Here is a 25725-nt window from a genome sequence, read left to right on the forward strand (position 1 = left end):
CCGAGAGGACGGACGAAAAGCTCCAAGCCCTGAAGGACTCACGAGCCACCGAGATCCCTAGGGCTATACACCCCTCAGGCCTCGAGGCGCCAGGGCCGCCCTCAGCCCAAGAGGCAGCCGCAGCCCCCACTAAGGCTGCCACCCAGACCCACTCAGCCCAGGAGGGGTAGGGAGCGTTACCAGGTGCCCAACCACCAGGATCGGCAGGGGCCCCCTGCGGGGTCCCAGCAAGGCCCAAACAAGGGCAGTGTCCCCCATAAGAAGTTTTGACGGGGTGCACAAGGGTGGCATCTCTTCTCCCCCCCGGATCACCCCAAATTATTCTCCCACAGACTTCGGCCATACTACACCGAATGGGAAGCTGTTACTACGGACCAGTGGGTCCTTGACATAGTCCTCCGGGGCTACGCTTTGCAGTTTACAGCCTTCCCACCACCCAGTCCCTCTTCAGGTACCCCTCTCACGACCAACTCTGCATGCAGGAGATCAATTCTCTCCTTATGTTCGGGGCTGTGGAGGAGGTTCCTCCACAGGAACAGGGAAAGGGACTATACTCGAGGTACTTCCTGATTCCCAAGGCCAAGGGGGGCCTGACACCGATTCTGGACCTCCGCCGTCTGAACAAGTTTCTCAGGCGCACCAGGTTCCATATGGTCTCCCTGGCCTCCATCATTCCTACCCTAGATCCAGGGGATTGGTATGCCACCCTTGACCTGAAGGACGCGTATTTTCACATCACTATCCTTACAGGTCACAGAAAACTCTTAAGGTTTATGTTAGCTGGGTGCCACTACCAGTTTTCGGCCCTACCCTTTGGCCTTTCGTCCGCGCCAAGGGTGTTTACAAAATGCATCGCAGTGGTAGCGGCTCACCTGTGCCGCAAGGGGGTCCAGATATTCCCCTACCTGGATGACTGGCTGATCCGGGGCTCTTACCTGGCTCTTACCTGCGCCACATGCACCAGACTGGGGCTGCTCATCAACGAGCAGAAGTCTACTCTCACCCCGGTGCAGCGCGTAGAGTTTATAAGGGCTATCTTGGATGCCACGCAGGCCAGAGCCTTCCTCCCGCAGGCTCGGTTCAAGGCCATGTCCGCCATAATCACCGATCTGAACAGGTCCCCCACGATGACAGCCAGGCATTGCCTCCAGCTGTTGGGACACATGGCGGCATGTACTTACGTGGTGAGGCTGGCTCGCCTCAAGTTCAGGCCCCTCCAAAGGTAGCTGGCCTCAGTCTATGCACTGGCCAGACACCGTCTCAACAAGGTGGTCACAGTTCCCGCCCAGGTACTGTCCTCCCTGGCCTGGTGGAGGGACCCTGGGGAGGTTATGCAGAGAGTTCCTTTCCGGGACTTGGCCCCCTCAGTGACTCTAATAACGGACGCCTCAAACAAGAGTTGGGGGGCTCACATCTGCAAGGACCTGAGCACCCAGGGGCTATGGTCACCACACGAAAGAGCTCTCCATATAAACATCAAGGAGCTCAGGGCAGTCCGCTTGGCCTGCAAGGTCTTCATCAAATTCCTGAGGGGCAGGATGGTTCAGGTCCTTACGGACAACACAGCAGCCATGTATTACATAAACAGGCAGGGGGGAGCGCGCTCCTCGGCTCTTTGCCAGGAGGCTACCAAACTTTGGGACTTGGTCGTGAGACACGATTTTCACATATCGGCCTCTCACCTCCCGGGGGTCAGGAACGACGAGGCGGACCGCCTCAGCAGGTCGTTCTTACCCCGCCACGACTGGTCACTGCACCCGGTGGTGGTGACTTCAATCTTCCGGTAGTGGGGGGATCCCCAACTGGACCTGTTCGCGTCGTCCTGGAACAGGAAGTGCCCGAGTTTCTGCCCGCTCCAGGGTCGCGAGCGGGGCTCCCTCTCTGACGCGTTCCTTCTAGACTGGACGGGAACCCTCATGTATGCGTTTCCCCCCATTCCGCTCCTGCCCACGGTCCTCTTGAAAATCAAGAGGGACAGAGCGGACATGATACTGATTGCGCCGGATTGGCCACGGCAGCACTGATACAGCATGCTGCTCGACCTGTCCATCAACAAGCCGATCCCGCTCCCGAGACGTCACAACTTGCTCTCACAGGACCAGGGTCGCCTGCTGCACCCGGACTGGACTCCCTCCACCTGACAGCATGGAGACTCTGTAGCTGACTGAGGGAGAGAGAGCCTGCTCGGCGCAGGTCCAACAGATTCTGCTGGGCAGCAGAAAACCTTCCACTCAGGTTGTGTACCGGGCCAAGTGGAAACGGTTTACCTGTTGGGCTGAGTCCCGGGGTATCCCACCGTCCGGTTCACCCATACAGGCAATCTTGGAATACTTGCTCCACCTGAAGCTCCAGGGTTTAGCACTGGCATCCCTAAAGGTGCACCTGGCAGCTATCTCGGCTTTTCACCAGCCGATGGAAGGGCGTACCCTGTTCTCTCGCCCCATGTCAGCTAGGTTCCTCAAAGAGGTGGAGAGGCTATACCTGCAGGTCCGTGACCCAGTGCCTCCCTGGGATTTAAACCTGGTCCTCACCATGTTGACAGGACCCCCCTTCGAGCCCATGGCTACATGCCCGCTGCTCGTCCTCTCCTGGAAGGTAGCCTTCCTACTGGCCATTACATTGGCCAGAAGGGTCTCCGAACTCAGGGCTTTAACCTCGGAGCCCCCCAACACTGTCTTTTATAAAGATAAGGTCCAGCTGAGGCCCCACCCAGCTTTCCTACCTAAGGTGGTGTCTCAGTTCCATTATAACCAGAATATCTTCCTCCCCATGTTCTTTCCCAAACCACACAGTTCGGAGGAGGAGCGAAGATGGCACTCGCTGGACGTCAGACGAGTCTTGGCCTTCTACATAGAGCAGACCAGGCCGTTCCGGAAGTCAACGCAGCTGTTTGTGGCAGTGGCGGACCAGATGAAGGGCTCACCTGTCTCCACCCAGCGCATCGCCACCTGGATCACCGCCTGTATTAAAACCTGCTCCGAGCGGGCGAAGGTGCCGCTTCCAGGAGCTGTGACAGCGCACTCAGCCAGAGCCCAGGCCTCATCTGCGGCCTTCCTGGGAGGAGTGCCGCTGCAGGACATCTGCAAAGCAGCGACCTGGTCGTCAGTCCACACCTTCACGTCCCGCTATGCCATCGTGCAGCAGGCGAGAGAGGACGCAGGCTTCGGCAGGGCTGTCCTGATGAGAGCAACTCACCGTTGACTCCTACCCACCTCCAAGGTATGGCTGTTTAATCACCTTTAATGGAATGGATATGAGCAATCACTCGAAGAGAGAAAACAGGGTTACTTACCAGTAACTGTTGTTCTTCAAGATGTGTTGCTCATAGCCATTCCACACCCGCCCTCTGTCCCCACTGTCGGAGTCGGCAGAAAGAAGGGACTGAGGGCCCGCAGGGTCGGCAGCGCCCTATGTACCACAGCATGAGCGTGGTACTCCAGGGGGCGCCGGAGCCGACCCTACGGAGCTAGCTAAGGGAAAAAAGTTCCGGGAATCTGTGCACGGGGCGCGCACACACCTATAATGGAATGGATATGAGCAACACATCTCGAAGAACAACAGTTACTGGTAAGTAACCCTGTTTTTTTACATACACATACACACACACTCTCTCTCTCTCCCCACCTCCCTCCCCCCCCCCCGCCGCCGCTCCTTCAGAGACAATTTGCATCCAGTCTTTAATTTTTATATCACAAAACAAAACAAACAATATTTAAAAAACAATTAATTTGCAAGCATATTGCATAAAACTAAAAGCAAAAACAATTATTTTCTAGATATTGTTAAATTAATAGTAGATAAGAACCGAAATCATGTACTTACAGAGAATTGCCTATACATCATTTCTGTAAAAAAATCTGGCAAGCCTCCACATAACTCTTCCCCTTCCTCTGTCCAGCTCTATTTGGATTCAAATATCCTCTTTTACATTATCATAGAGGATTGAACATTGACCATTAGTTAAGCACTTTGATTGGCTCATCTCAAATGACTTAGGAAAACCGCCTGCAGGATCCACTCCTTGCATCCCCAGGGAAATGGCTAAATTACTCATTATTCCTCCAAGACTTTTGATGTTGTTAGCCTTATATGTGCACAGACCAGTGGTAACATTTGACTAACAGTCGGCCATCTTAACATCTAGATGCCCTGCTAATTGAATGGGTTCTTAAAAATGGTTTTTGCCCACTAGGGTGACTAGGCCTTACTTTTTACATGGCTTTACCTATCAGCATGTTATATCTGCCCCTGCCAACAGCAAGCCATTGAAATGGTCTCGTGATTCTGTGCTGAAAACCGCATATTTGCACATGAGCCAAGTAACTGTGTCCCTTTGCAAACACGGACTGTTAAATCAGCCCCACTTAGAGGAGATTTTAAAACTGCATGGAACACAGAGGGCACACTACTGACCTTATTAACTTTCTAAGTTACTCTTCTCTCCTCCACAAGCTGCACTGCTAGCTGTTTTCTCTGTCTCTGATGTTCTTGCTCCTTTACACGGTCACTTTTTTCTCCCTTTTCCTCTGATCTTTAAAGTTGAAAGGTCACTGCCAGACACCTGCATGAATCAGATTTGTATTCTTTTTACACCAAAGACATATGAAAAGATGTTTCATTTTAATTTTGTAGCTTCTGCAAAATAACTGTATTGAAAGAATGTTATTGAAGTTTGTGAAGTCAAGTTCTCAAAAAGTAGAACATATCAGTGTCATGGTTCAGGGTGAGCTGTTCCTTTCACCTCTCTCTCAGTCTCTCTCCATGCATACCCTTTTCAAGTGACAGGCCCACGCCTACACTTCTTTCAAGGTGGACGCCCATTCTTCATCCCACTTTTAGACTGGGTCCCCAGCTCACAGCACCCCCTTTACCAACCATGCTTCCTCAGCAGGTCCAACGGGTTTGGCCCCTGTTATATATAGACTTTCCTTCAGGAGCCTGTGAACAGCATGAAAATACAGTGGCTCCAGCCAGCTTCTTCAAATCAACAGCAGAGAGAGAAAAAAGGTTAACAACAAAAAAGTACAGTGACTTAGATAAGCTTAGCACTTTCCTCAAGCTTTAGGTAAACCCAACTTCTTCCTGATACTGCAGCACTGGGCTTGGAGTACAACCAGTGTCTCTCAGCTTCAGGCTGAGGCTTTTAACCCTTTACCAAGTCCTGTGTTTCATTTTTCCCTGCCTGGTGTTTAAAGTGAAAATTGGCTTCGCATGTCCATTTCCTTGTGAACTCCACCTAGGGGCTGTAATACTCCCATAAAATGCAAGATCTCTGGGGCAGAGGCTGTCTTCTTAGCTACTTTTCTGTACAGTACATAGCATAATGAGGCCCAGAACCTTACCTGGAGCACCTAGGTTCTAATGTAATACAAATTATAACTAATTCTAATACAGCACTTGCAGAGAGAGTGACTGTCCCATGAACTCCTCCCAAAGCACAGGACAGAGCATAACTGGCTAAGCAGAGCCGTCAGAAGAATTTAGCAAAGCAGAAGGCTGTATGGTGGTGGCTACAAGAAAACAGAGAGGAAGCCAGTGTTCATTTTTAGATTTTGGTCAGTCATTGTGGAATCAGCTACACATAGGCCCTCATTTACACTATAAAAGAATTCCTGTTAGCTGGACATTTGAATAAAAGATTCAGCCTAATCCAGTTTAAAATGCTTTCTCTGTTTGGTGTGAACCAAGCAGACACGTGTGTGACCAAAAGCATCCCAGTATTCACACCCTGTACACGACTGTAAGAAATCTTTGTATGAAATATGCCTTGCAAGATATCATTTGAAAACTAACAACTCGGTCAACAATATCATGGTGAAATGTAGCAGTATTATATGTAGCTATGAATCCCCCCGTATGATGTCATTAGCCCATGTTCAAAACCAAAATGCCCTGTCTACGCAAAAGCTGATAAAAAGGCCTATCCTAAACAAAGGAAAGTACGTTTACCTCAATTTACATACAAGTAGTAAATAGGTCCTTGAGACAGCAAGGGGAGGAGATGGTAGGAAACAGAACAGTTTGGATTTCAGCAAACACAAATGGGGAAAAAAGGAGCATGGAGCCTTCTTCACCACCAGACTCCATGTCTCCTTCTTTACTGCTTGAATAAACTTTACTATGAAGAGTAACCCTCAAAAGAATCCACTTAAAAGGTTCACTAGACTATAAAATAAAGTGGCAGAGAACCCCAAATTCTCCCTCTTTCTCCTAATAAGACAAAGGCACCAGCACTTTTAGCCCTCTAGTCTGGGAGACATCCTAAGGAAAGAGTCAGTCACCATCTTGGTAGAAGGCCGTAGGTGAGAAAGTCCATCTTAAACAAAACCTTGAACCAAAACTCGCTAGATTAAGTTTTAGACCGTTAGATGCGTGTTTTCATTTTTGTTTGTAACCATTTCTAACTTTCTCTCATATGCTTATATTTACTTAAATCCCATCTTCTTTTGTGAATAAATTAAATGCTGTGTTTAAACTGAACTGTTTGGTTACTCCAGTTAAAGTAGCAAAGTGTTGAATATTGACTCCTCACAGGGGCAACAGATCTTAATATCTGAACACACATTTTGGGAAAATTCAGGACTGGGAGAGTCTTGGAATCACCCTGCAAGTAGCATGGCTGGTGGAAGCCAGAGTGTGACTGGGGTGTTGCTGACAGGCTGCTGGGAAAAGAGCTGCTGGACCACGGCTGCTATAAAAGGACCCGCCTGCTGGTAGGATGTTTGTGAATGGCCCAGGCTGGGAGCTCCAACAGCAAAGCACTGTGAGACACCCAAGGTTGCAGGGCAGGCAGGTGACACAACCCCTCACTGGTCTCGATTGCACCCCAGAATGTGACAGTGTGTTAATCCCTGTTTGGAAACGGTTTTCAAGAGTAGGCCCATAGCTAGTATCATACAGTTTTTCTAAAATGAGGTTAACACACCTCTGCCTGGTACACTCTGCCCACCCAAAACATCTTAAAATCCAGTTAGGTCAAACCAGTGAAATGTTCTAAGTGTGTATTGCTGTCACCCTGGCATGCAGGAAGGGTCCAACTGAAAGAGACAGATCATAAAAAATACTTTAATTTGATTTCAACCTGCCACACAATTTGGCACCAAAGTCCAAGCTGAATTCTGCTTCTGAATTGTCTGCACCACTGTGTACTAAACTGGCACCGCCTACTATTAATGACTAAGGCTACAGCTACACTGACGGCGGCAAAATTGCCACCATCAGATCGATTTCTCTGGATCGACTGAGCGGTCAGTGAAGACCCACTCAGTCGATCCAGAAATCGACGTACTAAGACCACGTTCACAAGTGGCATAGTGCTACGTCAATGGGAACACGGTTCCCGTCGGCCCAGTGCAGTGCAGACAGCGCGCAGAAGAGAAGCAGAGAAGTCGACGGGAGTTACGCAAGTTTTTTGCGCAGCTTGCGTAACTCCCATCGACTGCTGCCGAATCCCGGAGGTAAGTGTAGATAGGGTCTAAGAAAAACAATTGCTTCTGTGATTCATTTAGGGAACAAGGGATAACAAGGCAACAAATCTTGAGTGCAACAGTCTGATTTCACTAGGTCTGTATGAAAAATTATAAATTCCAGGAAGATGCTGGAAGTGAGCCAGGAAGATTCAAGACACAACGACGCATCAACTGCAGACACTCCAAAACTGGGGCATCTGAAATGCTGGTCACACTGACTGCTTGATAGAGCAATTCGTGGGTTGCTGCCTGTCCCAAGGTCTGCTCCTATTTGGATGGATCTGTCTGGTGTATTACAAGAATGTTAATCATACCCAAACTGGACTGAGTAAAGGAAAAAAATCCCACTGTTATAATTGGTGCCATAAGGTAAGGATAACCAGATTTTCAAAGTGGAACACGGCAACACCTGTCATGGGACGGATGAGGGAAAGCATGGGTTGCTTTTGGTAGTCATTAAGGAGATGTACATTGGAGGGAAAGAGAGAAGAATGTCCACTACTCTATTTCCCTCTCCTTCCTTGCTACCCTGGGGATTTGATTCTATATATGGGAGGGATGCTTCAAAGATTCATCTAGAGGATGAGTGAGTCACACCTCTTCCAATTCACACCTCCTCTTTGATCCTTCAGTGTCTCCCCTGGTGTGGGCCCCTATAGTCTTTTGCAACACACTTCACTAGGAGAAAACCCCTCCATCCACGCCCTGTGGACAAGACTGCATATTGGGATTTAGGCTCCAGAAACCCAGTTTTACCTTCCACACCTTCCCCTTCAAGGTAAAAGTATTTTGCTCTCCTTAAGAGTAGAATGTGTGAAATACCCACACAACAGTAGCTTCCTTAAAAAATAAAAATTGAAAGAGAATGAGATTAAAATAGAGGAAACAATTCACACGGCATATCTCCTCTGAATACTTTACAGAGCCCAGAGATGTAGCATCCCATATCTTAGTTACAGAGGAGAAAGGAAAACATTACATGTCTCATAAGCTATTTCCTTCTCAGAGACCCTTGGTCTGTGTAACAGCCTCGCACTGCTCTATCCAGAGAAAGAGAGCAGGTGTACCTCAATGCATGTACTCATCTCCCTCTCGCCAATCCAAGATTGCATATCCCATTTTCCAGTCCAGGTTTCTCCAGATTCAGACATCCACAACAGCAGTCAGAGAGGTGCTGCATTTCCCCATCCTTCAGGGAATGAGCCACTGAAAAGACAGCGGCCCTTTAACAATGGTTAAAAGCTGCCTTTCAAATGCCTAACCACCAAACCCAAGCACTGCCTTCCACAGATACTTGGGCCTGATTGGGTCCAATTTATTCAGGATTTTGTTTAAAACCCTTTGTGCCTCAAGTTTTCCCTTGCCTATAAGTAGATGCTAGCATAGGTGCTGGAACTAGGAGTGCAGGGGGGTGCCACTGCACCCCCTGGCTTGAAAGGGTTTCCATCATAGACAGGGTTTACAGTTTGGTTCAATGGCACTCAGCACCCCCACTCTACAAACTGTCCCAGCACCTCTGAATGTTAGACACTTTTTCACAATGAAGTTAACTGGAAATCCGAAGGCAGGACAGGAATGCTGTCAGCATACAATAGCCCTAGTGGGAGCAGGGAAGGGGAGACACAGGAGGTTTTTTAAAAGGACATAGTGAGATGAAGGAATACAGATGCAGGAATTGCCAATCTGCTCTCCACATTGCCAGCTCAGCTGGTCTGTCTACTGGGAGTTTATAAAAAACATGACAAAAAACTCCTTCCATCCGTCACCAAGGAAATCTCTTTAATCACAGCTTGATATAATGATGCTACATTGCAATATCATGGCATCACATGAGTCTCACAGAACATTACTGTTTATGTGGAATAATACTAGTCAAAAGAATAAATGCTTTGCTATTCCCAAAGTAGCTGTAGTCATGCTAGTTCCCAGATATTAGAAAGACAAGGTGGGTGAGGTCATATCTTTTACTGGGCCAACTTCTGTTGCTGAGAGAGACAAACTTCTGAACCATACACAGCTCTTCTTCAGGTCTGGAAAAGGTACTGCAAACATCAGAGCTAAATGCAAGGCGGAACAGATTGTTTAGCATCGATGATATTTTCATTCTCAGGACAGATGGCCTAAACTTCCTCATAGATTTCCACCACAACCTCAACAACCACCACCTGTCCATAAAACTCTCTCTGGAACACTCCCACCCCAGCATCAACTTCCTGTGTAGGAATAAAATTGTAATGGTAACCCTGTAGCTTAATTCAGAGCTTTTAATTGTAATTGTAACCCTGTAGATTAATTCATAGCTTTTAATCCATACCCTTATTTGTGTCAACCTCTATATGGTTATTATTGAAATCATGTAACATTTGAACTTCTCTCAGTCATACTCCATCTTGTGAATGTAAAACCCCATTTTGACCTATGTACTCCATCTTGTGTAAAAACCCCATTTTGACCCTATGTACTCCATCTTGTGTCAAACCCTTTCTAAACCTTTAGATGAATAAGGTAGTTATCTGAACAAGGTATGAATGGAGGGTGTATGTGTGTGTGAGTCAGACCCAAACTGCCAGCTTGTCTTGATGAAGTTGTCCTGATGAAGTGTGAAGTCCATCCTAGGCTGAAGAGTGTGAACATAACCCCAAAAAGCAAAGAAGGATCCACCCCAGAAAAACTTAATCAAACTTAATCAAAGACATCAAAGAACAAGCTGAAAGTCACGTCTGCTATTGTACCAGCAATCAAGGGTCACAGAGAAGCGACGTGACACAGCAGAACTGAAAAACCTATAAAGACTGGGTGAGATTTCAAGGCTTTGGGGGAAAAACAGCGTTCTACACAACATCTAAAGAAGAGCGTCGGTGCGCGCCCGACAAGGACCCTGCTCTCCTCGTGCCCAGCTTCCCTGGCCAGGTAGCTGCCACGAGCCACGAACTCCAGCAACGAACCCTAGCTACGATCTCAAGCCACAATCAGGACTGGTAGCTATATATAACTATAGAACGCTTTCTGGTATGTTTGGGCGCGTGTATGTGTGTGTGTGTGTGTGTGTGTGTGTGTATGTGTAGGTTTAAGTTAGTTATTATTTTAGTTTCTGTCAATAAATGCAGCATACTGCCTTTTCCCCTTGAAAAAGTCCCGAGTGCTTAATTTTGCACAACACCTGGACGTCACAATCAGCTTCAGCAATGGAACCCTACAGACAATTATATACAAGAAATCCATGGATCACCACACCTACCACCTTCATAGATCCAGCAACCACTCCAAATACACAAGAAATCTGTTCTCTACAGCCACACATTCAGATACCACAAAATATGCTTTGCGGAGAAAGTTTGGGATATGCACCTTAACACACTTAAAACTGACTTCACCAAACAAGGACCACCAGAGAAGTAGATTGCACCATGGAATGAGCCACCCAAATACCCCAAGAGCGCCTGTTTCAATACACAAATAAAACTCCCTCTGACCACCCACCCCTAGCTGTCACCTACACCCCACACTGGAACCCAGACATGGTATTATCACAACTACAACCCATACTCAACGGTCCCATCCTGAAAGAAATCTTTTCTGAACCCCTACTTCTGGCCTTCAAACAACCACTCAGTCTTTCCAAGTTCATCATCAGAAGCCAGCTCCCTACAGACCAGGACACACCAATTCAAAGCAACACCAGACCCTGCCAGAACAACGATGCAAAACCTGCAGACATATCTCTACTGCTACAATGATCAACACCCCGCACAACACACCTTCAAGATCCATGGATCTTACACATGCCTATCACAACATTTGGATACCTCATCCAGTGCATTAAATGCCCCAGTAACAACTATGTGGGTGAAACCAGACAATCACTATGCTTTCAAATGTACTCACACAGGAAAATGATAAAAGACAAAAACACCCTATCACCTGTGGGTAAACACTTTTCACAGAGCAACCACTCTGTATCTGACCTATTTGTTTTCATCCTCAAAGGAAACCTGCACAACACTTTCAAAAAATGAGCCTGGGAGCTTAAATTCATAACTCCGCTAGACACCAAAAATCATGGACTGAACAGAGATACTGGATTTATGGCTTATTACAACGATCTGTAACCCATTAACCCCCTCTTTCTGCTCTACTACTGCAGAGGTGTTAACGGACCATGCTACCTTGACTGCTCCCTTACAATATGTGCTAACTACTTATGCTAAACAACCTGTTCCAGCTTACATTTATCTGTGACGTGGAGTATCTTTCCCAGACCTGAAGAAGAGCTGTGTGTGGTTCGAAAGCGTCTCTCTTACCAACAGAAGTTGGTCCAATAAAAGCCACATCTAATAAAAGCCACTAACTTAACACAGAGTTAAGTTGACTAAAGTCACGACGATGATCATAAAAGTCACTTTAGTAACATTGGTTGAGCACAGCCACATATCGCTCTTTTTGTCAGCTGAGCACTTCCACAGTCATTGCTCTTGCATAGACAGAGAGAATGTTGCATTGTGGGTAGCTATTCCACTGGAGAAACTTGCCACTCTCTGTCATCCCCTGCCACTGGGAGCTATGGGAATGGATCACAATGCATCATAGGAATGTGCCATCATGCCATGATTCAGTTCTTTACATTCCACGGGCTTCTGACTTCATTCCACGCCGTTTTAAACAGTCCTTATAAGTTGTGTGCCCACTACCTGTGCCTGACAACATGGATCCTGAGCTGCTGACCATTGTGATGATGAACATTATGAACACAATGCGGCTGGTCTGGCGTATTTCAGGAGATGTGAGACAGAGTGAATTGGTGATGCCTTCCCTGCTGTCTGCCATGGAGACAAATAATTTAAGATTGCTGCTGGCATTCACACAACAGCTGGTGGACCGTCGGTACTGGGCTCGGGAAACAAGCACTGAGCAGTGGGATTGCATCATGATGCATGTTTGGGATGACCAGCAGTGGCTACAGAACTTTTGGATGTGCAAAGCCACCTTCCTGGAACTGTGTGCGGAGCTCATCCCAGCACTACGGGACACCAGAATGAGAGCTGCCCTCGTGATGGAAAAGTGAGTGGCAATCACTGTGTGGAAACTGGCAACTCCAGATTGCTACCGGTCAGTCATGAATCAATATAAACTTGGAAAGTCCCCTGTGCGTGTTGCAAGTGTGCAGGGCCATTAATCACTTCCTGCTACAAAGGACTGTGACATTCAATAATGTGCAGGAAATAAATGATGGCTTTGAGGCAATGGGATTCCCTCACTGAGGCGGAGCAATAGATGGAATATATATTCCTATTTTGGACCCAGAGCATCTTGAGATGGAGTACATCAACCAAAAGGGCTACTTCTCCATGGTCTTACAGACATTGGTGGATCACAGGGGCCGTTTCGCTGACATCAATATGGGGTGGTAAAGGAAGATGCATGATGCATGTATCTTTCAGAACACTGCACTACGTGGAAAGCTGAACGCTGGGACTTTCTTTCCAGACCAGAAGATTTCAATCTGGGATGTGGAAATACCCATAGTGATCTTAGTCTTTGCTCCCATGGCTCATGAAGCCTTACACCAGGAAACTGGACATGAGCAAGGAGTGCTTCAACAACATGCTCAACAAGTGCCAAATAACCGTTGAATGTGCCTTTGGGCAATTAAAAGGGTGCCAACACGGTCTTTTTGGCCAGTTAGACCTCAAAGAGAAAAATATTCCCATGGTCATTGTGGCCTGCTGCACTCTCCATAATATTTGCAAATCGAAGGGGGAAAGCTTCCGCAGGGGTGGACTGCTGATGCTGACAGGTTGGATGCTGATTTTGAGCAACCAGATACCAGGGCAATTAGAGGAGTGCAGGGGGAGGCTATTCAAATCAGGGAGGCTTTGAAGGAGCATTTTGACAATGATTCCCAGTAATGTCATGCATTGGGACAGGCAATGTTTACTTGCCGCCTTGAATTACCCTTGTAGTGTTTGCTTCCTGAGCATTATCTGCAAGGAGCAAATATTCCTATCTATAGCCACTGTGGTTCAATGTTAGCACTGAATGAAGCATGTACATATTTCACAAATACTCATTTAATTTTAAGGACTCAAGTTTAATAACAGAAACACAAACGCAAATTTTTGGTCAACCAGGGAACATGACAAATAATAGTCTCGCAGTTAAGGCTCTCACAGCTGGGTGCAACTCCAGCTTTCATCGGGAAACGAGTCCCTAGACGTGGAGTGCACAGGGTACTGTGATGGACCTGAAACACGCAAGGAATGCAGAGAGGGAGTTTTGGGAGGGCATGGGTCAGAGTTCTATAGTGACTGGAGGGGCAGTCTGGAACAGATGTGCTCAGACTGAAAGTTAATGAGGGACTTCAACATCTCTGTCTGGCCCTCCAGGAGCTTTATCATCTGTTCCTGCCCCTGTGTCCTTTCCTGGCTATTCAGCCTGAGTTTTTTGTTGACTGTCTCCCTTCACACTCTTGTTTCGCTATGTGCTGCATCTGTTGACTGCAGCACTTCGCGAAACATATCCTCCTTATTCCTCCTTGGTCTGTGCCTTATCTGTCAGAAGTGCTCTGCTGGTGTGGAGGAATGGGTCTTTAAGGGCAAATCTGCAGAAGGCAAAGTAAAACAATAAACAGAGACAGTATTGTGAGTGCGCTCGCAGCTGTGAATCACAAAAGTGTGAATCACAAAAATACATACCTATTTCTCACTGTGCCTTAGTCAGCACATAGATCAGTGCAAGTCCCAAATACGGTGAGTTCATGGGGGGGAGGGACAGGAGGGAATGTGCAAGAAGGGACAAAGGGTGGTTTGCCCATAAGTGGCTAGGGAGCCTATTCTAAATATTGGTACCCTTTTCCACAGGCTAGGGTAATCAAACCCAATATCTCACTCCTAAGGGTAACCAGGGTGCAAGGGTACATCTCCTGCATGCATGTGGCTTCAGACCGTCTCTGTATGCCACTGGCCTGCGTGCCGCTCTAGTCCCTGAAGAATTAATTGCCGGGTGGTACAGCAAAGTTTCCTACAGCAGGGGGAGAAACAAGGCAGCTCTCCCAAGGAACCTTTGGCAGAGGATTGCAGAATAACTACAGGAAAGTTTCCTAGACATCTCTATGGTGGATTCTCGGGACATCCCTGAGTACATTAAAAAACTTTTCTGCCATGGCCCTGCTGCATAGATGGATAGGCTCTGTTCTTAATTTCTGTCTCTTTTCCCTCCTGGACCATATAACAAACTACATGAGAACTCAATCTCCTCTCACCATACAGTATCAAAGCAAAATGAGCACTTATCAGAGCTCCCCTGTCCTGCATTCTGCACACCAGAGCTGGAGTGCTGGGACTGGCTAGACCCCTCCTGGGTGGAAAAGAGGCCCTGACCGAACGACCCTGCCGTGTGCTCCACATTGTCCTCCAACTCCACTTTGTCATCCACCACTTTCTCATCTGGGTTGAGTCCACTGGCTGCTGCCTCCAGTCCCCCCGAAGTATCCACAGGGCTCGTGGCAGTGGAGGTGGGGTCGCCGCTGAGGATGGCATGCAGCTTCTTATAGAAGCCACATGTCTTCAGCGCTGCACCAAAGCGATGGCTGGACTCTCTTGCCTTCTGGTATGCCTGCCTTAGTTCCTTGATTTTAGCACAATACTGCTGAGTGTCTCTCATGCTGCTTGTCTTGCATACCACTTGCAATCAGCCCATAGGTATCAAAATTCCTGTGGCTCGTGCAAAGCTGCGACTGCACAGCCTCCTCTCCCCACAGACCCATCAGAACCAACAGCTCTGGTGCATACAGCTGGCATGGTCAGCTGGGAAGATGCTGTGCGAACTGTGCACACAGAGCAAACAATAAGAGGAATTTCAAAAATTCCCAGGCCTTTAAACTGGGGATGGGCACATACCTGTGTACCTTCAGGGCAGCACAGCTCAAACTAATGACCAGAGCGATCATGATGGGCATTGTGGGACACCTCCTGGAGGCCAATTAGGGAAACATAACCAAGCACAGTGTCTACAATGATGTTGCGCTGCAGAAAGCTCTATGCCGCTCGTCCAAGCTTTATTTTGTCAGCGTAGCAGTGAAGTTTTATCGCGGGAGGCGCATTTCAGTGTGTATACCTCCACTGTTTTGTTGATGAAAGCTGAAACTCTGTAGTGTAGACAAGGCCATATTACCTCACCCATCTTGTTTCTCTTGCTATTCCCAGACATATTGGAAGGGGGCGGTGACCTTTTACAAAAGTCTGAATTTTTACACCATTTAATCTGAAATGCCATGCAGATGATATAATGCATACATTTTAAAACACAAGCAAATAATTTTGCCTGTACAACTCCTTTAAGTTGACACTAAATAAGATGGAACAAAACTATTTTCACTTTTTTCATTTTGCTAAATTCCACTTTAAAGTTTAACTATCCTCCAACTATGCGTTAGTCTATAAATCAGATTCGCCTCTCATAGTAGTTCTATATGGGTGAAGTTCAGCTTTCATGGAATTTTGTTTGATTTATACTTCAAGTGAGAGGGGTATCGGGATCTAGATCCCTACCTAATCTAGAACACAGGTGTTAAAAATGTTTTAGTCTTGACCATTTTTAAAACAAGTTAGATTAAATGCTCCAAAATTTTGTTAATGCAGACTTAAGGCTGTCCAGTGGTGCCTCGTGAGCTTACAGAGAGCAAAATTAAACCTCTAAAAACCAGGAAATTAAAGTCATATGCCACTGCCGCAAAGCAAAATCAACCCTGCCCCCTGAGAACAATGTCCCAGCACACCAACAACATAGATTCTAGCACTCTACCTGCACAGTTGTTACAGAACACTTTGAGAATAGAGCACATGAACACTTGTAAAACAAATGTTAATATCCTCTCTTTACTAAGGCAAAACTTAGTGTAGCACCATGCCGGGGGGGCGTCATCAGCAACAAGGCTGATTGAACCTGGAGCCTCTGGATTTTATTAAACGAGCCTCTACCACCCGAACTAGAAGACCCATCTCTGTTAGCCAAGTTTGCACAGGTTCATCAACCTCTGTGGCCAAGCCATCAGCAGATGGTATACAGCACCACAGTGAACTGGCGTGAGTTACACTGGGTTTAGGTCAGGCATAGCAAACAGCAGCGACCTACATCCAGCCTACACTCAAATACTGAGCCTAATCCACACAAACCACACCAGACATGTGAAATGTTACCACCATGCTTGTACAGAGCATTTCTTCTGAGATATTGCCTTCATTTACCCTTATGAAGCTCTGGAGACCAGACATGTATGTCACCAGACTACTGACAATCCCCATGGTAAGAAGACACCTGTGTTTCTGCACACATAGCCTACAATACTCAGCACCACCATGAAGCGTACTTGATTTCTCAAGGTACTCAGACACATCTCTTCATAACACAGTCACATCTCTGCCATGCTGCTCCAATTAAACCCTCCTTCATTCAATACAGCTGCACCTAACACAATTAATATAGCTGGAATGCAAATTGCAGATAAATACTGGAATTCAAATCTGTGGAATACAACACAAACAATGGCATATTCTTTTAGTCCTTTGTAACTACTTATGATCAATTCACAAATTTTATGATCAGAAAGCACCAACAAATCATCTAGTCTGACCTTCTGTATAACACAGGCCAGAGAATTTAATCTTATCACTCCTATATTTAGTTTAAGGCCCGGTCCACACCTAAAACAAGTCAACCCAGCTTTCATGCTCAGGGTATGAAAAATTCACACCTCTGAGAGATGTAGTTAAGACAACCACGCCCGGTACAGACACCACTAGGCTGACGAAACAATGTTTGTGCGCTTGCAGTGTAGATATAGCCTAATGCTGCGTGACTAAAACATCTTCCAGAAAAGCACCCAATCTTGATCTGAAGACATCAAGAGATGGAGAATCCACTATCGCCCCTGGTAGTTTGTTAATCTTTGCACCGCCCTTAATAAACCATTCCTAGTGGCTACTGCCAACTCCATGGAGGCAGAGTTAAGGTAGTGTTGCAGGAGAGGTGTGTATTTTAACTCTTTATTTCCTGGTTTTCAGAGGCGTGAGTTTAGCCACTGTCCATGTTCTGAAAGAACATGAGTCACCACAGGACCAGCATCACTCTGCATTACTAAGATTTTGTGTACTTAATTTCCATGTTTGATTGGGTTTTATATCCCCATGTACCCCAGCCCAGCTCTCCCCCACCACTGCCACTGTCTTCTTCTTGGCAATGATTACCCCAGTCACCAAACATACCAGCTGTGTGACAGTTCCTTCACTATCCCTGCATCCTTTCCCATCTCTCTGCCTGTTCAGCACAGCCTTGTTCCCCCTCTTCAGGCTTCCTCCCCATAGAAAGGCAGGAATTAGTATGGAACCTGCAGGTTGAGGAGCTGGGGAGAGGATGCAGGGACTACCATGGAGTCAGTGGCTACATTTTTTGAAGGGAGAGACAGAGACAAAGCCTCACCCCCAGATTCCCCCACTGCACAGCTCTGACCCCCTCCTTTCAACGCCACTCTTCCCTGCACTGTTCCAACATTCCCCCATACATTCCCTCTCACTGCTGAGAGTCCCCCACCACCGCTCCAACATCAATATTCCCTCCATCACACCCATTGCTCTCACCACCACCCCTGCTTCAAGCTCATGTGCACGTGCACACACACCGGCTCCACCCTTCTCTTCGCCACTCCATGCTTCTGGTAAGCCTGAAAGATCCAGGAGTTTGAAAGGCAGCAGTGCTGTGAGGTGTGCATGCACCACCAGCTGGTGGCAAGAGAGTGAAGATGCAGAATCCATACCCCAAATTTGGATGTAGTGTATTTGGACGGGGCTCTACACATCTATCTATCTGCGGGGTAAGTGGGTCAGAGACATGTGAAGTGAAGACGTGTGAAGTGGCCAATTCATCTGAATGAGATGTTCTCAGCTAAATGAGAGCAATCAGCACAGCCTGGAACAATAGTTCACATCTCTCGGAACTGCTCCTTTCATCTCACTGGGTGTTCCCATCCTGCCTCTCCAATTCATTTAGTATCAACAGGCTCCCAGCTATCACATGGGGGCAGGGATAGGACTGGAGATCAGAACCCCACAGATTCCAGTTCACACACAGAGGGCCCTCACCCTCCTTGGGGCTGGGGGTTGCTGCTGCCCCATTCTTTCCCCTTGGTGTGAGGCACATTCCTTTCTGGCCCCTATGCTCTGCCCTGAGAGATGGAGCTGTAAAAAAGAGGCACCTCCTCTCACTACCTGGCCATGACAAGGGTTGGTGGTAACATGAGGGGATAATGTGGAACTGTCATCTCCCCCACAATCTCCATCACCCACCCCTATGTCTTCCTTTCCAGCATTTCACCCCTCTCATCCACCCATTCCAAATTTTTCCCCTCTCCTACCACCCATCCCCATTTTTCCCCTTCTCCTAATCCAGAAAGGGATAAAGCAGAAGGTTCAGATTACAATGTACCTTTCCTTTCCAGAAACAGTGTGTTTACAAATTAAGGCCAAAGATTCTGAACTGACTACTTTTGCCCCCACCCAGAAACTTTCCAAAAGTTTAGAAGCCAATCATAAGGCTGCTATCTTTCCTTTTAAAGTATAGAATCAGATTTGCATGAACAGTATAGTTAACCTACCCCCACGACAGAAGACGGGGACTTCCTTACTTCTTTCAGAATGTTACAGGGCCCAGCTTGCTATACACTATGAAGGATTCTTTCACCATTTAGATTATTCAAGGCACCTGAAGTCAGCAGCTGGAACAATTCACTTCCTGACTCAGAGTAAGTATCTTATCATGATATGGTGCCATGAGTGTGAGAGTTGTATAATTCCCAGCAGAGGCAACCGCAGGCAGGCAAGCAGTCATTTCAAAACTCCAACTCCTCCGCTCTACCAGCACACCTCCAGATGTCATCGTGATTCACGCTGGCACTTCGAGTACGATCACCCAGATCCCACCCACCTGTGCAGCAAAAGCAATGCTGTCGACATGGCCCACCTCCAGTAGCAGTATCCAGAAATCAAATTCATTCTTTCCAGTAGGGTGGAAAATGCCTGCCTGTCTGTCTACCATGCCACAAGAAGGAATCCTGCAACCTTGAATCAGCCAAGGAAGCTAATCAGCGCTCCCCTTGCTCTATATCTCACAAATTATAGCATGCAGGACATAGAAACATCACTGCCAGAAACCCTTCTCTGTATGAAACGGATGGAATTCAGCTCTCAAACAAAGGCTTGGATTTCTTTTTAAACAGCATTTGAGGTGCTCTTTTTTAACATTATTTTTCAGTAGGCCCCCCCCAAGAAAAAGGATCTTTTTAGAGCTCCCACATTGTCAAAGGAGTGAAGCTCTCTATTATAGTAAACAACACATTATATTTATTCACCCAATCTGCTCTTCCAATATTTTAGCACCTTTTGAGGAAACACCGCAATCCACTTCCACCACTTATTTTCTCCTGGTTCAATGGAGAATACCCTACATCACAGAACAGTAAGGGCTTGTCTACATGGGCAGTTATTCCAGAATAGCTATTCCCAATTAACTCCCTGTGTGAACACTTGTATTCTAATGTAAGAGTGTCCACACAGTGAGTTAATCAAGAAGAGCTATTATCACTTTAAATTCACGCCCTATCTTAATCCACATTAATTTATTAAATCATTAATTTATTAGGACAAACCCTAAGTCCCTGCATTGTCTCAAACACATGATATACTGCAGCCCTGAGCAATTCTTTACCATTGTGAATGTCACACCTTCTGCTGTCTGCCTATAACATGCTGGCTAAGGCAGCAGGCAGTGGCATAGCATAGGCATATAGAGTTGGACGCATGGGGATGATATTGGTGAACACTAAGGGTGCAGAAGAGTGACCAAACAGCTATTGTTGTTATAGTCCTCTTCATGTCTTAACACAGCCCATGCAAAACACACTGAGAAATGACTGCATACATGGAGATCAGTTTATGCCTTGAAAACCTAACGCAGTTTCTCACCCCAAACATTAAACACACAGTCACTCGCAGATAGGGCTGGAGTGCAGGAGAGGTGAAGTTAAGGGAGTTGTGTGGATCATAAGAAGGACTGGCTGTTAGTGACCTCACTATGTTACAAAGACTTCAAAAGGGTTGAGAAAATATTTTTTTAGGCTTGGCACAATTAGAGCCAAGTTGGTCACTTGTGAACCTAAAGGAAATATTCCCGTCAGTCAGCTACTTCTTGTATGGATTAACGGATTGCTAAATCTTGTTACCTTAGTATAATAAAGTAAAGAATTTCAAACAAAAAGTTGCTCCCACAATGTTAACATCCTGTATATTTTATATGGTAAACAATAATACACTAAGGATCACATTTAACAAGAGTTATGGGAAGTATTACATTTCTGCAACATGGTCAAGTTAATGCCACTACCACAATCTCATCTTCTGACATTTCCTGACTTTTGAGTCCTCCAGCTCAACTCGATGTTGCATAAATTTTAGCATTTAATTTCCCAGAAATTTTTAAAGCAAGAAAAAACAAAGAAAATCTGTTGGTTTTTGCACCTTACAAGATCTATTCACTTTGCTGGTCTGTCTCAATTTGAAACCATGAGATTTCAAAAACCAAGGGGAATGATATTTTTTTCTCACTGAAACAAGCACACCAAAATCCTTCACCAGCAAAGAGGAAGACTTTTTAAAACTGTCTTCTAGTTAATCCAAAATAATATCTTCCCTACAAAGGAGATTATTTTGCAGATCTGCCTATGCAGGCAGCTCCCAAGTCTTTGCTAATCCTCAATGGAATTCACCAGTCTTCCTACCTGTGCAGCAGGAAGGCAACAGGATATTAATGATAACATTTAGTGACTGGGCTTTGAGAAAAGAAGTTTTCAGTTTTCCCAATACAGTCCCAAAACAAACTTTAAACCACATAGCAAGAAATTAGTGGTAGGTTGTTACAATACCTTGGAAAAAAAAAAAAAAAAAAAAAGCATGGATTCTGTGTAGGTAGGGGGTAATATTTTTACCATATTTTTAATACTAACAAAATAGTTCTGTTCTACACAATATTTATAATTGCTGCCATTTCGTTTTGTCTGTCATTTTAAACCAACTCCATTGCATTCTAGAGAAGCATGGGAAGAAGCTGTGGGAAAAGACTCAGAGATGCGAGGATCACACAGCCAATAACAAGCAGAAGACACGACTCACGCTACTGCTGCTGGGGAATTCTGTTCTGCTATCAATGGTGTCATGTTTTCCTGGCCATTCCAGTTTTGGACCACTAAAAATTAGACTTCTGGGGGAAAAAAAGGTGAACTTACTGGTGTCTTCCTAGGGCCAGATCCGGCAGAGCTGCCAGCAACTTTGCACGCAGAAGCCGTAGGAGTAGATAGGGCACACAGATGCCACTGGAGAAAACAGGTCAAAGATGCTTGGGGGCCAAATGGAAAGTACAAATCTGGAAGGCTCCAGTACTAGCTGGAGAGAGAGAGAAATGAGGGTTACACAGCTGGAGAGGACAGAACAGACATACTGGGTGGGGTGAACAGGTAAAGAGCACCCAAAGCTGGCTGGAGAGGGACAGACAGTGGTTCCGAAGACCTGGGAAGGAAGCATAGCTGGAAGGGCAGAATGCCGGTGTGACACAGAATATGCTTTCCCACCCAAATTTGCTCTCAACAGGTGTGAGCAAGAAGCATGCACAACTGGAATTCTGTTATTGGCATGACACTTTGCATTACTGCTGTTATATGTGTGGCTGAGGTTAAATAGCAATTGTTGCTGCACCGATGAATCATCATCAGAAAGTGTTCCTGGCTGGCCCTGGGGTGAGAACAGATTCTTAGCTGTGCATCAGCTTGTAATACGTTCTCCCCTAAGCCACCCCCATGACCCCACTCCTGTGTGACAGAGTAGCTATAGCCACACACTATGTAGCAACCTGTCACTGAATCAGAAGAAGGATGATAACAATTGAGAAGTGGATAGCGGATAATACCCTAAACACATTTAACTCCAAACCTGGAGAAATATTTAATAATAATACCTTGCTTGTATATAGCACTTTTCATCCATAGATCTCAAAGCAATTTATAAAGGAGGTCAGTATCATCATCATCCCCATTTAACAGATAGGGAAATTGAGGCACAGAGAGGAAAGTAAGTCGGTGACTTGCTCAAGGTCACCTAGCAAGTAAGTAGCAGAGCCAGGTACAAAACCCAGCTCTATCCACTAGACCACACTCCCCCCCCCCTTTCCATTAATTTCATTTAGTGGATTGCATTTTATTCTGGGAGATAACTGTGTGGGTTTTTTGCAGGGTGTAACCACTGCTCAGCTTGTCCTACCAATAACAAAATTCATTTTGCATGATTGTGAAGTGTGTGACTGTGGGTAACTGGCAACCGTGGCTGCACCAGTGACTTCCCATCCTCAGAAAGGGCCTCTAGCTGGGCCAGGGGTAAGACCAGAGACTTCGCTGTGATGGGGGCCGGGTCGGGACCCTAATAATCAGCGCTCCCCTAGACCACCCGCCCCTCCTCACAGCCGGGTGTCCCCTTCCCTCCTGCAGGCGGCGCAGAGGGGGTTCCCTACTCCCAGCCGATGGGGGCGGTCAGCGCTCCGCGCGCACCCCGGAGTCTGTGCAGCAGCAGCAGCGGCGGCGGCAGCGGCTCCCCTGGCTGCGGCGCGCTGCGGGCGGGATGCGCGGGGACAGGCTCCCCGCGCGCAGCGGTGCGCTGAGCCCCCCCCCCCACACACACACACACACAAACACACACATTGGGGGGGGAAGGTGCAGTGGGGGAGGGGCTGTTTCCAGCGGCGATTTTTCACGAGGGTAAGAGGCCAGGCAGCCCCCCACCAGCCCAGCCCAGCCCCCCTGGGTAGGACCCTTCCCCGCCTCCCGGCCCGGTGGCTGCCCGCTTCCCTCCCCGAGCCGGCCGCTTCTGGCCCCGGCACAGCGCAGGGAGTCACGCACCGGTCCCTGCTGCTGCTGCTGCTACTGCTGGCGGTGACATGCTGCCGGGGCTGCATTTGAAAGGGCCGCCAGCCAGGCCGTGCCCGTGGGTGCACGCACGCACTCACTCACTCGCGGGGCCGGGCCGGGCCTAGTCCCCGCCGCCGCGCAAGGGGAGGAGCAGGAAGCGGCGGCCGGGCAGCCCCGGAACGAGCCCGGCTCCAATCCGCGGCCGCACCCGGGCGGCTCGAGCTACGGCGAGCGCCGCTGCTGGCTGGAGCTGAGCTATGCCGCTGCACCGCCCCCTCTGGGTCCTGGCGGGACCCGACCCGACCCGACCCGACAGGGGAGCCCCGGCTGGGGCTGCGCGTTGAATTCTTAGGGCCGCCAGCGCCAGCAGGTCCGGGCTGGGGAAGGGAGGCGATGTGCCCCTACCACAGACCCGTGCTGCAAGGAGCTGTAATTAGATGGGCACTGGCAGATCATCCCCCGGATGTCCTCTGTAAAACAGCCAAGCAAAGGCAGTGGAAATGCGATGCTAGCTGTGCTGCAAAGGGCAAGGCAGGAGGAGCATGCTCCATGGCATTTCCCCACTCTCCTGAATTACTCCAGACACCGGTTTCATTTGTGTGGCCAATTGGCCCCTTTTACCACCTCCAGCGTGGTCCAGTCGAGCTCCTCTCCATGCTCCAGTCAACTCTCCTCTGTCCATGCTGTCTTTATGTATCTATTGCATTTTCAGTCTCCAGTGTTCCTCCTGAACAAGCGTATTCCAGTTTGCACCCTCCTTGTCTAGCCCTTCATGCCACTGTTAAACAACTCCACTGTTGTTAAGTTACTTGAAGACTGCAATATGTTTTATTTGCCCTTATATAGTTCATGCAAGGTGTTGCTCAGTATAGACAGGGTTGGCATATTTTATTCATCATACCTTAAGCTAATCAATGTCTGAAGGATTCAGAGACTTGCCTTCAGATATTGTTCAGCCACTAGATGTCTCTGTGTGCTGTATGAAGTTCCCCACATATGGTGTAGTCCTTCCTGAGCAACACAGACAAAGCTGGAACTCAAGCTGTGAGAAAGCTGTTTATCTGCAGTTGGTTGGTAGCTCTTTTGTTTAATAGGTAATGTGATTCCATGCAAAGCATTCCATTCTAAGCACTTTATAGAAATGTATAAAAAAGGCATTAACTTACATGTATACTTCTTCCACTACATCAATTCCCCACTCCTGAAAAAGTTTCTTTGCCAAGGCATGAGTTGAGAATCATTGTGAGCACCGCTCTTGAGGATGCTATGCTACACTGCCAATGGAGATGGTAAAGAGAGGGAATAGTGCAGAACTGTTAGGCTTCTGTACGAATACTAATATCTGTCTGAAGCACAGTTATACTGAGAAGTACTGGTGATTGCTTTGAGGTTGTGTGTGAACACACCCTTCACTTAAGATAGTTGTAAGAAACACTTAAGGGCTCAAACCTAAAACAAGGCCTAGAAAGTCAAGCTGTAGCCTGTGAGTGCAGACTGCAGTGCATGACTTTGGGAAATGACTAGCGAGGGAGCTTTTGGGTGTCATGTTGGCTAAAAAAGGCTTGGGACTGTAAACTAAGAAACTGCTCCTTTGGTTCTTGGTTCCTCCTGTATTCAGAGGAGCAGAACTTTGCACATTCCTTGTAAATAAACAAGCCTGCATCAAAGAAAATATCATTCTATATCATCAATTTCTACTCCTTCTTAGGGCTCCGAACTATGACTAGCCACTCAGGTCAAATAGGGACAGATACTTATATGGATTACTTATATGGCTCCCAATAATCTGATGTCTGAGTACCTCACAATCTTTCATGTGTTTATCTTCACAACACCTCTGTGAGGTAGGAAAATCTATTATCCCCATTCCACAGATAGAGGACTGAGACTCATAAATTTAAATTGCAGTTAGGAGTCTACCTTCATGATCTGGGCCAAAGTGACTCATCCAAGGTTACATAGGAAGCCTGTGGGAGAGTAGGGAATTGACCCCAACTCTCCAGCTAGCATCCTAACTGCTGGGCCATCCTTCTCTGCCCAATCCTCTTCCACTCACTCAAATGGGATGGGTTCTGAGTTATTACAGAGAGTTCTTTCTTGGGTGTCCGGCTGGTGAGTCTTGCCCACATGCTCAGAGTTTAACTGATCACCATATTTGGGGTCAGGAAGGAATTTTCCCCCAGGGCAGATTGACAAAGGCTCTGCAGTTCTTTTGCCTTCCTCTGTAGCATGGGGCATGGCTCACTTGTTGGTGGATTCTCT

The 25725-nt window shown here is 47.1% G+C and overlaps 1 protein-coding gene across 2 annotated transcripts in view; it reads right to left on the reverse strand.

Moving 5' to 3' along the window:
- SRBD1 (S1 RNA binding domain 1) overlaps positions 1-23552 on the reverse strand; it is a 212456-nt gene extending 188904 nt beyond the window's left edge. Inside the window, exons 1-3 of one of the 2 annotated variants that reach the window (XM_067565079.1) lie at positions 23455-23552; positions 21796-21952; positions 4414-4561 (exon numbers count right to left, since the gene is read on the reverse strand). The gene's annotated coding sequence lies outside the window, so the exon portion shown is untranslated. Of the gene's footprint in view, positions 1-4413; positions 4562-21795; positions 22185-23454 lie in introns of those variants that run through there. The other variant, XM_067565080.1, reaches the window with a different exon arrangement.
- Between the last annotated feature and the right edge of the window lie 2173 nt (positions 23553-25725).

Source organism: Emydura macquarii, unplaced genomic scaffold, assembly GCF_026122565.2.
Source record: "Emydura macquarii macquarii isolate MOO-44397 ecotype Brisbane River unplaced genomic scaffold, CSIRO-AGI_Emac_v2 contig_2676, whole genome shotgun sequence".
Taxonomy (NCBI): domain Eukaryota; kingdom Metazoa; phylum Chordata; order Testudines; family Chelidae; genus Emydura; species Emydura macquarii.